We start from the raw sequence: 15423 nt of genomic DNA, 5'->3' as shown, positions 1-15423 counted from the left end.
TCTCCCCCGATTGTCTCACGAGCATCTCGTGCACGTTTTTCCCGGACCTCTCCGGTGACCACGCGCTGCCATCGCGCTCAGCTTCGGGATCGCCATCTTCCAGCGAAACTCACTCTCGTCCTCAGTTCAAACCTTCCCGCGGAACGGAGGAAGCCAACGAACTGCACCAGTGCTAACCTGAAATTCGACACACGCTACCAATGCAAGTATACTGCCGTTTCTCAATCTTAGATGATGAAACTGATTTCCGTGCTGGCTTAGGACTGGTTGTGAGTTTGCTACTTGCCTTCTCTCTTTCCTTCTCTACTTCCACTCTTGTACATAGGTGTGTATTTTCTTGTATATATATTTAGATGTATAACCTCTGTATTCGTAGTTTGCATATATTAAAACGTTATTCACGCTCGATTGTTCTGTTTGTTCTTTCAGCTGAAAACCAAGTCACTTTAACGTTTTTCGATCGCTTTATGCTTTGATGCTATAAGTTATTTTCACGGCCAGAGAACAACTGTTTATAATATTCTGTGAGGGACTTAGTTTGCTGGACAAACGAACAGTTTCTCTAAATAATTATTAAACCAGAACTAATCATATATGTAATTGATTATAATTCGTTGTGATTGATTCACAATATATGTTTAATTCCCCGTTGGGTCAATATATGAATCATAATTTATTCATAACCTTATGAATTATATTCATATTTCATCCATAAATTGATTAATAACCGCTACATTTCGTTACACATCCATTCTTCACAACTTCTCTTTCTCTCCTGTCCATTTTCAGGTGTCTTTTGTCTGTTCAATGGTGTAGTACAAGCCTCTGACTTTTAACCGCTGGTATGTGACTGGGCGTACACACTAGGCTGGTTACTGGCCCTGTCCTCCATTCTGCTGGTGCCTGGATGGGCACTGATCCGAATGTTTACTGAGAAAGGAAGCCTAAAACAGGTGAGATTAAATATGATCAAGAGATGAACAAGCCGCTGAGATATCATCAGGGCAGGGATGTATGTTTAATTATTAACCAAAGCTAACTGACCAAGAGTATATCAACTAACAGATTAATGTTGTTTCACTGTCTGTCTCGATAGCATTGGCATCACCTGTGCAGTCCTGACACAAACCTCCCTTTTATCTGTAAGCAAACTGACACACAAGAAAAGACATTCATCACAGAGATGGAAGACTTAGTCAAGAGCAACACAAACTAAAAGATGCTCAGCCTTGCTATTTATTTCAATTGGTTTTTAGTAATCTTTGTATTTTAATCAAATATTCATATCTTTGACGAAAGCACACAAGGGTGCCTGAATTGCAAAATATATGTCACTGAATATACACAGAAGATGCCTGATACATGCCAGACTTATGGGTTCCTGCAATAGGTTGTTTGCACATGATGTCACAGGGTGGAAATGCAGATGGAGGGCAGGAAATGATTTTCAACATAGGGAAGCATGAAATGCGTATGTTACTGAATTTCATGTGTCATCAGAATCACGTCATTGCAAACAAGCTATTGAGTGTAAAATTGGTGTGCTGACCTTTGTATTGCAGTTAGTTTGCACACCTTGTGGTTTGTGTGTGCTCTGGTGTCAAAACAGTGTTGTAGTCCCTTTGCTATCAGGTAGTGATTCGGTATTAAAAGGTATAGTATCTATCTTATATTAACTATTTCTATGTTATGGGAAGCTGTAGGGAGAGGTTGCCACTTTTTCTTTTCTAATATGTTTATCCAATATTTTTGGTTATTCAGGGAGTGGAGGGTGTCACGGATCCCTTGTTCCCATGGACTCCATTTCCCAAGATCCTCCTGTTCTCCACACCTGCACTCACTTCCCTCGTCATCTCCCCTTCATCACGGATCACCTGCACCTGGACTCTATTGTTAGCACTCCCTTTATATTGCACTCACTCCCTGCACTCCTTGTCCGTTCTCTGTTGTGTTTAATGTATGTTTGGTGTTCCTGCCCTTGTTTATATTAAAGTCTCATATGATTGTGGAAATCCGTGATCTGCCTCGTCTCTGCACCAGCATCCTTAACAGAAGAACGGACCTTAAAACCGACTGGATTTCCACAAGAAGGATGGAAGCTTCCTTCATCCCCCGGGCTCCAGCTTCTCCCATGCCTCCCAAAACGATGATAGCGGCCGAGAAAATCATCAGGCTTCTCCAGGTTGGTCGTTCGCTGGAGAGGTATGTGGAGGAGTTCGTTGAGCTCGCTTTTTTGTCTGACTGGCCTGAAGCTTGTTTGATCTCCTTGTTTCTGGATGGACTAGACGACGAGACTATCCGTTATGGTGAACCCGATTATCGTTTCTCCTTAAGCGAAACTATAAATTCCATTTTATGGTTAAATGACTCCAAATTCGTAGTCGATTGGGTTCAGGATAGGTGTTTGTCTCTGGTCCATCCAGAAACACGGTTGGCCGGGCCAGTCTGTCAGCCACCGTCTTCCTCCGCATGCCCCTCCAGCGAACTTCCTGCCTGTCCTACACGGAACCCACACTCCTCCACTGGGTCCCGAAAGCGGAGGAGGAGGAAGCAAGACGCTCCAGTCTCTCCAGAGCCCGCTCCAACCCTCTCCAGAGCCCGCTCCAACCCTCTCCAGTGTCCGCCAGCGAGCCCACTCCCGTTCCAACGGGCATTCTAATTGTGTTTGAGGGGATGGACGAGCCCTCAGCTCCAGCCGCCGCCGAGCCTGCTGCTCCAGCCGCCGCCGAGCCAGCCGCTCCTGACACCACCGAGCCCTTTATTATGATGAACTTTGCTCTAAAAGTCTCGAATTCAAGAACTGTTTACCCTCCCTGCCTCCCTCTCCCGCCTCCTCCCATGTGTGTCTACATCACTGAACCTCCACCTCAAGCCCCCTCGCCCAGATCTCCACGTCGGACCTCTGGGCGATTACCTTCACCCCGGCTCCAACCTCCCTCTGCTCCACCGTTGTCCATCAGTCCACCAGTATCACCAGTATCCGTCCTGCCGCCACTCACACCTTGGTCACTCGTAAGCCTGCCCTCCCCTCTGGACTACACTCCTCCGTCTCCGCTCCGTCACTCCGTCCCTCAGTTCCAGTTGGCCTCCTCACTCCCCCCGGTGTTCGTTTTGTTGGCTGTCTTACTGCTTCCACTGCGGCCTTCTGGAGCCCCGGCTGCGCTTCGGTCGGCGGAGCCTACAGTTTCGCCATCTCCCGCCGGTCCTTCGCCGCCTGGGCTCAACGGCCCTAAGCCTTCGGCCCCTGACCCTCCATGGCTGCCTTCGGCCCCTGACCCGCCATGGCTTTTGAAACTGCCCTGGAGACCTCCACTCCAGTCTTCTCCTCCCCCTGCTCCGGCTTGAGGTCTCCAGGGCGCCCACCCCCCTCCCGGTTGTTCCATCCACGGCGCGAGGACGCACCTACCGGGAGGGGGAGGTACTGTCACGGATCCCTTGTTCTTATGGACTCCATTTCCCAAGATTCTCCTGTTCTCCACACCTGCACTCACTTCCCTCGTCATCTCCCCTTCATCACGGATCACCTGCACCTGGACTCTATTTTTAGCACTCCCTTTATATTGCACTCACTCCCTGCACTCCTTGTCCGTTCTCTGTAGTGTTTAATGTATGTTTGGTGTTCCTGCCCTTGTTTATATTAAAGTCTCATATGATTGTGGAAATCCGTGATCTGCCTCGTCTCTGCACCAGCATCCTTAACAGAGGGAAGCTTATGATGTTTATTTCTTTCTTTTACCTGTATAGGTCATTTAGTAAATTAATCAGCTATTCATGTCCTTTATTGAAGATTGACCTCTTCCATTTTCTTTTTTTAACTAAAATAAATAACTTTAATTTGCATCATCAAGTGGTTGACTCTCATTTCTGGGGCAGAGGACAGAAGGGAATCCTCCACATTTACGTTTCTCCTTTTTAATTTAATCCTGTTACCCTCTCCCAGCCCCAGACTGGAAAAGCTTGTATCAATGAAAATGTACATTTTTCATATTAAAGATAACTTGAATTATGTGTGCTAATCATTTGGTCTTTTAAGGTTTCTGTGAAAATATATAAATAAAAAAATATTTAAAATGTCACTTAATTTTCAGATTTAAAAATGTGTTGATTTACTCTGATCAGTGATGTGGGTTTTAAGGTCTATTAATGTCATCTGAATTTATATTTTATAAGAATGTGTCACTGCTGTTATGGTCAGTAGTGTTACAACTTGGTAAAACCTTACAACTGTTAAAACTTAGTAGCAGCTGCTGACTGAACAAATGGAAAGTTTTGCATATTTAAATGTTCTCAAAATGAATTACTTTGCATTATATATTTTACCTGAGGCTCACCAACCATCATAATAAATCATAAAATCTCACACACTGACTTCTCTACAGCATGACAGTCGAATAAGACAGATCTGGGGAAGAAATGAACAGATTAGAAGAACAAATAGAGGAGAGAGGGCACTGGGGCAGTAAAGCAGAGTTTCTTCTGGCTGTGGCAGGGAATGTGGTTGGACTGGGTAACATATGGAGGTTTCCTTACCTCTGCTACAGGAATGGAGGAGATATGAGGCAGCCTAAATTCATATTTCATTATATCTGCAAATTGCTGAAAAACTTCTAACATGTTAATGAAGGGTGAGACACTTAAACAGGATTACTTGGCATAAAAATTTATTTAAATTAAGTTTTCCAAATATTGTGCAGTTCTTAGTTGTTGAAGAACAATGTCTTCATACCTTCCAAAGGATTCTGACATTTGTTAAGTTGCTGTTTATCAACAAAACACCTGAGCATGTCAGTAGCATAATTATTTATGTACACTTTTACTGAAAGATGCATGTTATGTACACTTTTACTTGAAGTAGCCATGAACGTTTGGCTTTTAGTATGAATATGTTAGCCTTACTCTTATCTATATGCTAGTATGCTCCAAAACAATGACAAAATTCATATTCAGAAGATTTAAGCATTCAGAACTTACAGTCTCTCACTTCCACCAATATGGATCAACGATGACATCACACTGCACTTTAGCTTCTCGTCAGATTTTCTGTCCAATCAAATGCTCTCTAGAATCTAAAGCATCCCAACCCTTATATTATAAATAGATGCTGAAGCTGCGGCTAAAATTGGTCACGTTCACACATTTACTGTTTTCTACATGGTGAATGGTAATGGTAGTGTAGGGGATAGGGAACAATTAAGACTGTGTAAATATGCTTTCTATTGCGGCGAATGAAGTCTGGTTTCACGTTAATGTTACATGAACCACCACAGCGTGCACACAGTCTGCTCCAGTCCAGAGACACGATAGATGAGAACAGATGATATGCACGATCACGGCACAGACTACAAAACTTTGATTTTGTGATTTTGAATTCTGCACAGAATGCTATATTTTAAAGTGATATGGAGGTGATTAGGAGGAGAAAAGGTTAGAGATTAGAAGAAAACTGAGGCTTTACCAAGCTCAACGGCTCTGGCCGAGCTGTGATATAAACAAAAGGAGCTAATAGATATATGTGACCAGTCATGGAAAGTAGGGACACAAGTCGGTTCTGGGGCATTTTGTGTTATTCACAGATTCTGAAAGTGTAGTCTCCAAGTTTTCCAACGATGTGTAACACATGGAAATTTTGTTAATATTTGGAGAAGTTGTGGCCATTTGAAGGTAGGCACTCAAAAAAGCTCAAAGGGCAGAAAATGACCTAAAGATTTTGCAGTTCTCGCCTTTTCTCACCTGCTGGGAGTGACAATAGGGCTCATTTACATCTCATTTAGATAAGCCATACCCCCTGTATGGCTGCATGGTTGCATAGCAACGGCAGACGCAACGGGAAAAATCGGACCGCATACTATTAATAATAAAGGATAATGTGCATTGTAAATGTCAGTAATTCATCTTTTTTGACATTAGAACTTTTTGAACAGGATTCTGTGATAACCGTATAGTCCTGGTTTAGACCTCAGTTAGTGGTTAGACCTGGTTTGAGTCAAAGGATTAAAAAAATCCTATACATTTATCTCTTCAATACTTTTACTTTTGACTTATAACGCACATTTTATGGCTACGGATACTTTATACTTTTACTTACGTAGGAATTTAATCTGATACATTTACTATTACATTAGTAAATCCTTGTTAAGAAGTAGTAACTGGCTAAAATTATTAGCGTCACATTCAATGCAAGAGTAGTAAAGTTTACATGAGCTAAGTCATTCACACCAGTCAATTCAAGCAGTTGAAGCGTTATTCAAATTAACATGCTAACATTACCATCTAAAAGCCCATTATAGTAATGGGGGTTTTTGGCAAGTGATACGATGCTAACGATTACAATTAAAACGACAGTCCTGAGCTAGCTTATAACAGTAGACACATGAGATAACGTGTAGCCTACGTGTTCTTAGAATGAACACAAAACGACAAATTTTGATGTTTATAGAAACTCACCCCATAAGAAACAGAAAAGATCTTGTTGCCTCCAAGGAAATAAGTTGTTCGGGCACACTTTCTCTTTGTTGGGGTCTTCTTTGTGGATGTAACCATCTCTGAAGTTTGCACTATGCAGCTGTTTGCCTCTAAATGTCCAATAATTCGAATGTCCAGCCACTCTTTTTCCGCAGCTAAAGAATCCAGCCGTATGTTGTACTTCAAAACATTTTCGGTGTAACGGCCACGGTTCAGCTCGTCTGCGATATTCGCCGCCGTATCCAATTCAAGTATGGAAATACAAACAGACAATGACACGCCCCTACTGCGAGATAGAATCTCTGAAAAACAAGCCGATTTCAACCTCAAAATGTACACTTTTAAATAAATCTAAAACACGGAGATGCTTCTTCATGATCTCAACTAACAGATTCTGCAAAAAAACTAAAATCACCAATTTTGAAAAAAAAAAAACGCTTCTTTCTCAGTTTGCTCAATAGTTGTGCTGCCGACTTGTGTCCCTGGTTTCCGTGACGGGTCACATATACCACTCTGTCTTCCTGTTTCAGAGGAAATTACGTCAACACATTGAATAATGCAGCGTGTTACAAATCACTTCATTGGGCCTTTAAAGCGCATTTATGTTAATCTGAAAGCCACGCCCACCGGGGGGGGGGAAACAATCCAACCATCTCCATTGAGTTTGTATTGCGTGAGGCTGCCTCCTTGTCTTTTCTGACTTATTACAAAAAACAGAACAATGTCTAAAAGCTGCTGTGTGACAAGGTGTACAGCTAACAAACTTAAAAAACCCAGAAATAAGTTTTTATGTTTAAGGACATAAAAGTGGATATAGGCACTTGGCCTCTGTTGGTGAATGTTGTTGTATGTTTATGTGTTTTATGTGGAGCATTGCTGCAAATCCAATTTCCCCTTGTGGGACAATAAAGGTATTTTGACTTTGACTTTAAAGGTGATGTTGCCTTTAAAGTGTTCAAACCAGAGCGTAAAAAACAGGGTAATGCCCAGTTGTTTCTAAATTATTACTGCTTTTGATGTAAACAAAAAAATAAGCAACATTACAAGTGGACTTCATAGAACATAAAACAAAAAAGGTGCAATTAATGACCCTTTTAGATAATGTATTATTGTACTTGTGTGTTCTCAGGGGCATTCCTGATACCTTACCTGGTGTTTATGATTACCTGTGGGGTGCCTCTGTTCCTGCTAGAGACAGCTATGGGACAGTACACACAGGAAGGGGGCATTACATGTTGGCATCGCCTCTGTCCACTGGCTGAGGGTGAGTCATTAAAAAATAAAATAAATAAAAAATAAAAAAATCTTATTTCTTTTAGGGATAAATATTTAAAAAAAAAAAAAAAAAAGAGAATTACAAATATTAACAAAAACATTTTTTTCTTAATGCAAACTTTGTATTTTACAAAATTCTAATTTTGCCTTTGCTGAAATTGTACTGAAGTGCCATAAAGCTGGTTGGGCCCCCTGGCTGCTTCCCCTTGATTGTATATGGAAAGTATGTAATATATTTAATATTTGGAATTTGCATTTGTCTTGGGCACTGAGGAGTGCATATAAATCACTTATTTGATTCTCTTCTAGTCAGTGTTTCTGTTTGCTTTTGTCAGGTATTGGCTATGCAGGACAACTGATTCTTCTGTACAGCTGCATGTATTCTATCATCATTCTGGCCTGGGCACTTTTCTACCTCCTCTTCTCTTTCAGTGCCCAACTGCTGTGGCAACACCTGGAACACAGGTGATAAACTAAACAAATAAATAAATAAATAAACACTGCATTAAAAAAATAATATCTGCTCATAATCATTCTCTGTGTTAGATGACTGTGTAAATCTTGCTGCAAGAAATCTTACCCTCAACCGGACAACACTGATTAATTCAACACCTGCAGCTACTGAGTTCTGGGAGTAAATAAACCCAAATGGATAAAGTGTTTTCAAAGATTCAAAGAATAAGAGCAATAAGCTAAATAAAACTAAATAAAACTATTAATTTGTATTAAAAGAAAAAAGAAAAAAATGAACAGGCTTATGGTTTTTCTCTTTTTGTTACATTGTACAGGCGCAGAGTGCTGGCTCTCTCTGGAGGTATTGAGGAGATTGGTAAGATCAACTGGGAGATTCTTTTGTGTCTCATTGCAATGTGGATCATATGTTATTTCTGCATCTGGAAAGGAATCAAATGTACAGGCAAGGTGTGCAAGAATAATGTTTATAATAAACCAATATTTAAAAATTGGGCATAGATTGTTTCTCTTCATTCAAAATTCATCTTACACTCTAAAAAATGCTGGGTTAAAAACAACCCAAGTTGGGTTGAAATGGACAAACCAAGCAATTGGGTTGTTCTAACCCAGCGGTAGGTTTAAATGTTTGCCCAACCTGCTGGGTTGTTTTATTTAACTCAACTATTGTTTAAAAATTACTGTATTGCTTAATTAAAATTAACCCAAAGTATGTTGGAAATGAACATTTATTAATGTTCAATGAATAATTATTAAACAATAAACATTTATTAAATTACTTATTAATAAATTTGTATTAATAAACTATTAAGTTTATATTAATAAAATATTAAAGCTTATTAATAAACATTCACCTTTTGTCTATTATTGTTGCCTCTAATTGCATCTGGTTTTTAATTTCCCAACTATTTTGGGTTCATTTTAAGCTAGCCATATAGCAATTTTTAAACAATAGTTGGTTTAAATAAAACAATCGCTGGGTTTGTCCATTTTCAACCCAACTTGGGTTGTTTTTAACCCAGCATTTTTTAGAGTGTATAAAATATGTATACAATGAAAAATATTTTTTTGTTGTTGTTTATTTAGTTTAAATAATGTAGATTTTTTGTGTCTTTTGGGGATAAATTCATGTTTTATTCTATATTTATTCTACTCTCAGTGTCAATATTACTAGATTATTCCATTGTGCCTGTAGGTGGTGTATTTCACAGCCACATTTCCTTATGTGATGCTACTGGTGTTGCTGATTCGTGGGTTGACTCTTCCTGGAGCTCTGCAGGGTGTTGTATTTTACCTGTACCCTGAACCATCCCGTCTCGCTGACCCACAGGTAACCCCACCATCTGCCCTTTACTTCCATGATGCCTTATAACAAAATAAATGCAAAGGAAAAATAACAACACATATTAAAGCTTTAAAACATCAAACTATTAATATATATAGCTTGTGGTGCTGTGTGTTTGTTTAGGTTTGGATGGAGGCAGGAACTCAGATCTTTTTCTCCTATAGTGTGTGTTTTGGCACTCTCATTGTACTAGGCAGCTATAATCAATACAACAACAACTGCTACAGGTTAGTAATGGAATTAATGAAAATACGTGCACAAATAATAGCTGAATCTGTTGTATTTATGTGTTTGTATAATCTATTTGTATCAGAGACTGCTGGTGGCTTTGCCTTCTGAACAGTGGCACCAGTTTTGTGGCTGGCTTTGCTGTGTTTTCTGTTTTGGGCTTCATGGCCCAAGAGCAGGGCGTCCCCATTGAAGAGGTGGCAGAATCAGGTACTGCAACATTTCATGAAAACATATTACTAGTGAAGACAAAATGAAATGAATGATTAAGAATACAAAATGCTTAAAATCAGATCTAACGCTGTCTCTGTCAGGTCCAGGACTAGCGTTCATAGCTTATCCTCAGGCAGTAGCTATGATGCCTTTCCCTCAGTTGTGGGCTGTTTGTTTCTTCATCATGATTATTTTGCTGGGGATAGATACACAGGTGAGCTAAAATAACGCATACAGTTTTTTAAATCCTCTATATATTCATTTAAAACTCTTGGATGTATAATAAATAAATAAACAATTTTATTTTATACTTTTATATGTATATATATATTTGCTTCAAGAACTACAATTACAGCAAAGTAAAACTAGTATTTCATATACAAACATATGTTCTATATGTAAACCAAAATATAGATCTTAAATATACAGTATTTAGACACTTTAGCCTTAAAATGTAAATTGACATCACTCAGTGTAACCTCATAAACCCTAAAACTGTAAAAAAAAAAAAAAAAAAAAGTTGATTTAAACAACTTAACTCAAATAATACATTTTAACAGAATAATTAATTAGTTTTTATAGAATTACATGCTTTGAATTTCTGCTTTCGTATCCTCCAAAAAAAAAAAAAAAAAAAAAATAGCCCAGTTGTACTGTAAGTGCCACACCATAACCAAAACAAAAGACAATTCTAAATTAATTTTTGTGCTAATCAGCATTATACCACAAATTATGTAGACTGAGTGTAACTTGTTTTGAACCGAGAATTTTCATATAACTATTAAAATTAGATATTTTTAATTTGTAGCATTTTTAAAAAAATGCTCCTTTAGGTAAATCTAGTTTTTGTTGCTAAATCTGATAAAACTGCAGTTTAAACTATGTACCTCAATAAGCTTATCAAAAGAATGGTTTCATTGTTCGTTTGCATTTGTGCTGCATCCTTTAAAGTTTGTTGGAATGGAGTCTGTAATTATATCAGTGATGGACTTGTTCCCCATGGTGCTGCGGAGAGCTGGTCGTCGAGAAATTTTCCTCCTGATCTTCTGTCTCACTTGCTTCTTCGGAGAACTCGTCATAGTTACAGAGGTCAGAGAAGTGTGTGTGTGTGTGTGTGTGTGTGAGAGAGAGAGAGAGAGAGAGTGTGTGAGAGAGTGTGTGAGAGAGTGTGTGAGAGAGAGAGATGAACAAAATCCAATCTCTTTTTTTTTCTTTTAAATAAAAAAGAAACAATGCATCCAGCATGGCACCAAAAAACATGAAAAGTAATGTGTGTTGGAATTTACACTAAATCAGATAAAGTACATGTTATATTGGTTACTTTACAACTTTCAATTTATGGGCTAATTTATATCAGAAAGCATTTGATACAAGAGGATGGTACAAACCAACGTGAAGATACTGCAAGACACATAGGTGAGTAACAGTGGAGAGAACAAAAAACAGCAGGCAATGGATGCCTGACGGGTAGGAAATAGGACAAAAGAAGGACAAAAAAAGCAATGGATAAGTATTAACACAAAGGTAGTCTATACCACACACAGATCTTGGAACTGAAGGTAATCCAAGAACAATAAAGAAGGAACACTGCGAAAGAATAGTGTGATCAGAACAGTCTTTGTCAGCATTAGACAGTGAGGCTATGAAAGAGGTGAGGATTAATGGAGTTCTTGATAATGCATTGATTGATACCTGATAGTCTTGAGAGGGGGAATAAAGAGGCACGAGTCTGATGGGGGAAATTTACCTTTTACTTGAGTGTTTCTTTTACTAAAATCGGACTTTTGTCCACAATACAGATTAAGGCGAGCCAATTTAACAAAAGCATTTAATAAATTGCCTTTCTACTTTATAACTTACAGATATCTAAAAGTAGGTTTAAATTACACTCATTCTGGATATCAACTATAATGGTATTACTCTGAGAACTACCATATATATTTAGATATAAACAATGGAGTTCATATATGGAATCAACAGCAATTCAAGCACATTTCTTACCTTGAAAACATTACAGTTACAATCAAACTTTTTCCACTATATCTAGTTGCAATGTTTTATTATGACCTGCAGGGGGGGATGTATGTATTCCAGTTGTTTGACTACTATGCCTGTAATGGAGCCTGTTTGCTGTTCCTGTCTGTGTTCGAATCTCTGGCCATAGGTTGGATCTTTGGTGAGTTGCAAACAAGCTACAGGAACTGACATTAACAGACTCTGACTACAATAAAAATAAATGTGAAATACAAAATGTCAAAGACATTGATAGTATTCAATATAATTCAGTAAACTTGCTCTGCATCAATGAAGCAATGGGAATGCCTGTCTGAGGTACATGTGTCAGCTAGTCCAATGCCGAGAGTGAACAGGCGGGTGACATCACAACCAGGAAAGCATAAAAGCACATCCAGAAAGACCAGCTTTAGCTTCTGTGCCTCAGCAAGCACTCTGTGTCAAACTGTGTGTCTTATTTATTGTTGTCTGTCCCAATATAGTGCACTATACAATCACATTATAGCAAACCAAACATTCAAGAAGTGTGTTCCTCCTTGCCCTCGTTTTCTCACGGTTGGAGATATGCACGACTTGTGCGTATCGTGTGTTATGTGTTTGGGAGCGGAGCATGCTCTGTCAGCCTTCGAGGGGGCTGACTGCAAGCATTGTCAGAGGCTGCTGCGTCGCACGCTCCGCTCCCACCTGTCACTTTTTGAGGAAAGTGATCAGGCTCGTATTCCTCATGACTCTGGACCAGAGAACCTGGGGTTTGCAAATTGATCTCTCTCTGCTTTTATCTGGGGGATCCAGCTCTCCCTCTCTGTTGTCGGAAGCCCGCTCTGCGGCTTCTTTCGCCCAAGGAGAGAGCCTGGCGCTTCAGCTATCCAGCTCTGAGATCGTGGAATAAGCCATACTTGTCCAGTCTTTTCAGCCCCCAAGTCCATGTATATTCTGATATAAGGGGGTTGAAAAAGTATGGCTTTGGGGCGATGCCCAGGGCTGAAAAGACGCTTGCGAGCTATCTATCTCCTGGTTCAGCATTGTCCCTGAAAGCCCCTACGCTTCCCACTAAGCCATTAAAAACTACATCAGTGCTAGTAGGAAAACTATACACTGCAGTAGGTCAGGCTGGTGCATGTCTGCACACCATGTCAATACTGCAGGCATATCAAGCTGATCTGCTGAGGGATCTGGATGGTGATTAGGGGATTGGGCCTGATACGAAAACTGCGTCGGGCTACAGATTTATCTCTCGGGCCACAGAGAGACATCTTTGGCTCAACCTGTCTAATGCCCCCTTTCCACCAGCACGAACCGGGTGTTAGTTCAGAGCTAGTGCTAGTGCTAGTGCCAGTTCGGAGTTGGTTCAACTGACGAGCCTTCTAAAAAAACGGTTTGCCTTTCCACAGGCTAGAGAGCCAGCACAGAGCCAAGTCTTACGTCACTGTATACGTCTCATATTTCACAGCAAATCTAGCACCGCAGCGCCAAACACAAATACACCAAGCTCGTTTGAGATGCATCGGCTTCTCGCATAGTGATCGGCGCATGACATCAAAGCTCTGCAAAAACGATCCAAAAGCACAAGGAGTCATATGCTCTACAAACGCTCCCACGGATCCGTGGCACCCGCCGAATCGGTCCACACTGCTTCAATGCATCTTGAACAAGACTTCTATCAACAATCGCAGATGATTCAATACTGTTGATGCTCATTGCTTTGCCAACCTACATCAGCATCCAAACACGGCTCGCCGTAATTTTTATATACACAGAGATTACTGATATTAGCTCGATTAGCTACTATTTGAAAAATCACAAGTTTCTTGTTGGTCATGGTAACCCCAGCCCCTGTTGCAAGCGGTTCTTACTTCTAGCCCAGCAATGTTTTGGTGCTACTTACGAACCACTTTTCCTGGTTCGGAGCTGGTGCTTTGTGTGTCGAAAGACAAAGAACTGATTTGAAACTAGGCTCTGGCTCTGAACCAGCACTCAAAATGCCTTGGTGGAAAAGGGGTATAAGATAAAGGAAAAAGATAAGACCTTCCTTTTAGATGCACCGCTATAAAACCCCTGGCCACTTTGGCAATGTTGTAAATACGGTCGTTGAGAGGTTTCAGGAGGCTAAAAAGCAAGTGCAGGCATTTAAACACTATCTCCATCACTGCCACCAACCCTCTCAGGCTGCAGATTTATGCGTGAAATCTGCATAAGAACATTTTCATGAACAAATCATGATTCATGAGTAATTTTTGTTCAAAATTTTATTCTAAATTTACACACACAAAAAAAATGGAACAATTGAATCTGAAACCACACATACACACAAACCACATACTCTGGGTGATCTTACAAAAGTGTTAAGATTCAATTTTATACATACATTTCATCTTAAATATATTTCATCTTTATATACACATACATTTACTGTATAAAAGAGTAAGAAAAGCTACATTATAGCTCAAGCTGCAAGTTGCAGATACGCAGATACGCATATGTACAGCTGGCTAATGAAAGGTCTGTAATCTGAGTCTGTATTAAAGGTGTTTATTGTGTTTGAACTTGTTCAGAGGATGGCACACTTGGAATTGCTCGAGGATTTTGCTGTGCAGAGCATTAAGGGGTGCATATATTTCTTTACCACAAGGGTCTATGATGTGCCTCAGTTGAGCTCACTCTGTTCTTACTCACATTTTTCTTCCCCATTCTTTCTACACATTATCTTTCTCTTCTGTCCATATTCAGGTGTCTTTTGTCTGTTCAGTGGTGAAGTACAAGCCTCTAACTTTTAACCGCTGGTATGTGTACCCAGACTGGGCGTACGCACTAGGCTGGTTACTGGCCCTGTCCTCCATTCTGCTGGTGCCTGGATGGGCAATGATCCGAATGTTTACTGAGAAAGGAAGCCTAAAGCAGGTGAGATTAAACGTGATCAAGCCGCTGAGATATCATCAGGGCAGGGATGTATGTTTAACTTTCAACCAAAGCTCATAACAAACCAAGAGTATATCAACTAACAGATTAATGTTGTTTCACTGTCTGTCTCGACAGCGTTGGCATCACCTGTGCAGTCCTGACACAAACCTCCCTTTTATCTGTAAGCAGCAAGCTGAAATAGAAGAAAATACCTTCATCACAGATATGGAAGACTTTGTCAGGAGCAACACAAACTGATTCTCAGCCTTGCGATTTATTTCTAATTGTTTTTAGTAATCTTTGTATTTTAATCAAATATTCATGTCCTTGACAAAAGCACACAAGGGTGCCTGAACTTCAAAATGTATGCACCATCATTGTGTTTTCACATGTCTGAATATATATCTTTTTATATATATCTTTTTGTTTTTCAAAATAATAACTTTTAACAATAACAAAAAGCTTAACTTCTTACAATAAAACGTGAAAAAATTAGAACAAAAATATTGTTGCGACCA

The 15423-nt window shown here is 39.8% G+C and overlaps 1 pseudogene; it reads left to right on the top strand.

Moving 5' to 3' along the window:
* Positions 1–4413: 4413 nt before the first annotated feature.
* Positions 4414–15163, top strand: LOC137023117 (sodium- and chloride-dependent GABA transporter 2-like; annotated as a pseudogene).
* The last annotated feature ends 260 nt before the right edge of the window (positions 15164–15423 follow it).

The sequence above is a fragment of the Chanodichthys erythropterus genome, chromosome 7 (genome assembly GCF_024489055.1).
Source record: "Chanodichthys erythropterus isolate Z2021 chromosome 7, ASM2448905v1, whole genome shotgun sequence".
Lineage (NCBI taxonomy): Eukaryota > Metazoa > Chordata > Actinopteri > Cypriniformes > Xenocyprididae > Chanodichthys > Chanodichthys erythropterus.
The sequence above is the reverse complement of the archived record's forward strand: the minus strand, read 5'-3'. Positions and strand labels throughout refer to the sequence as shown.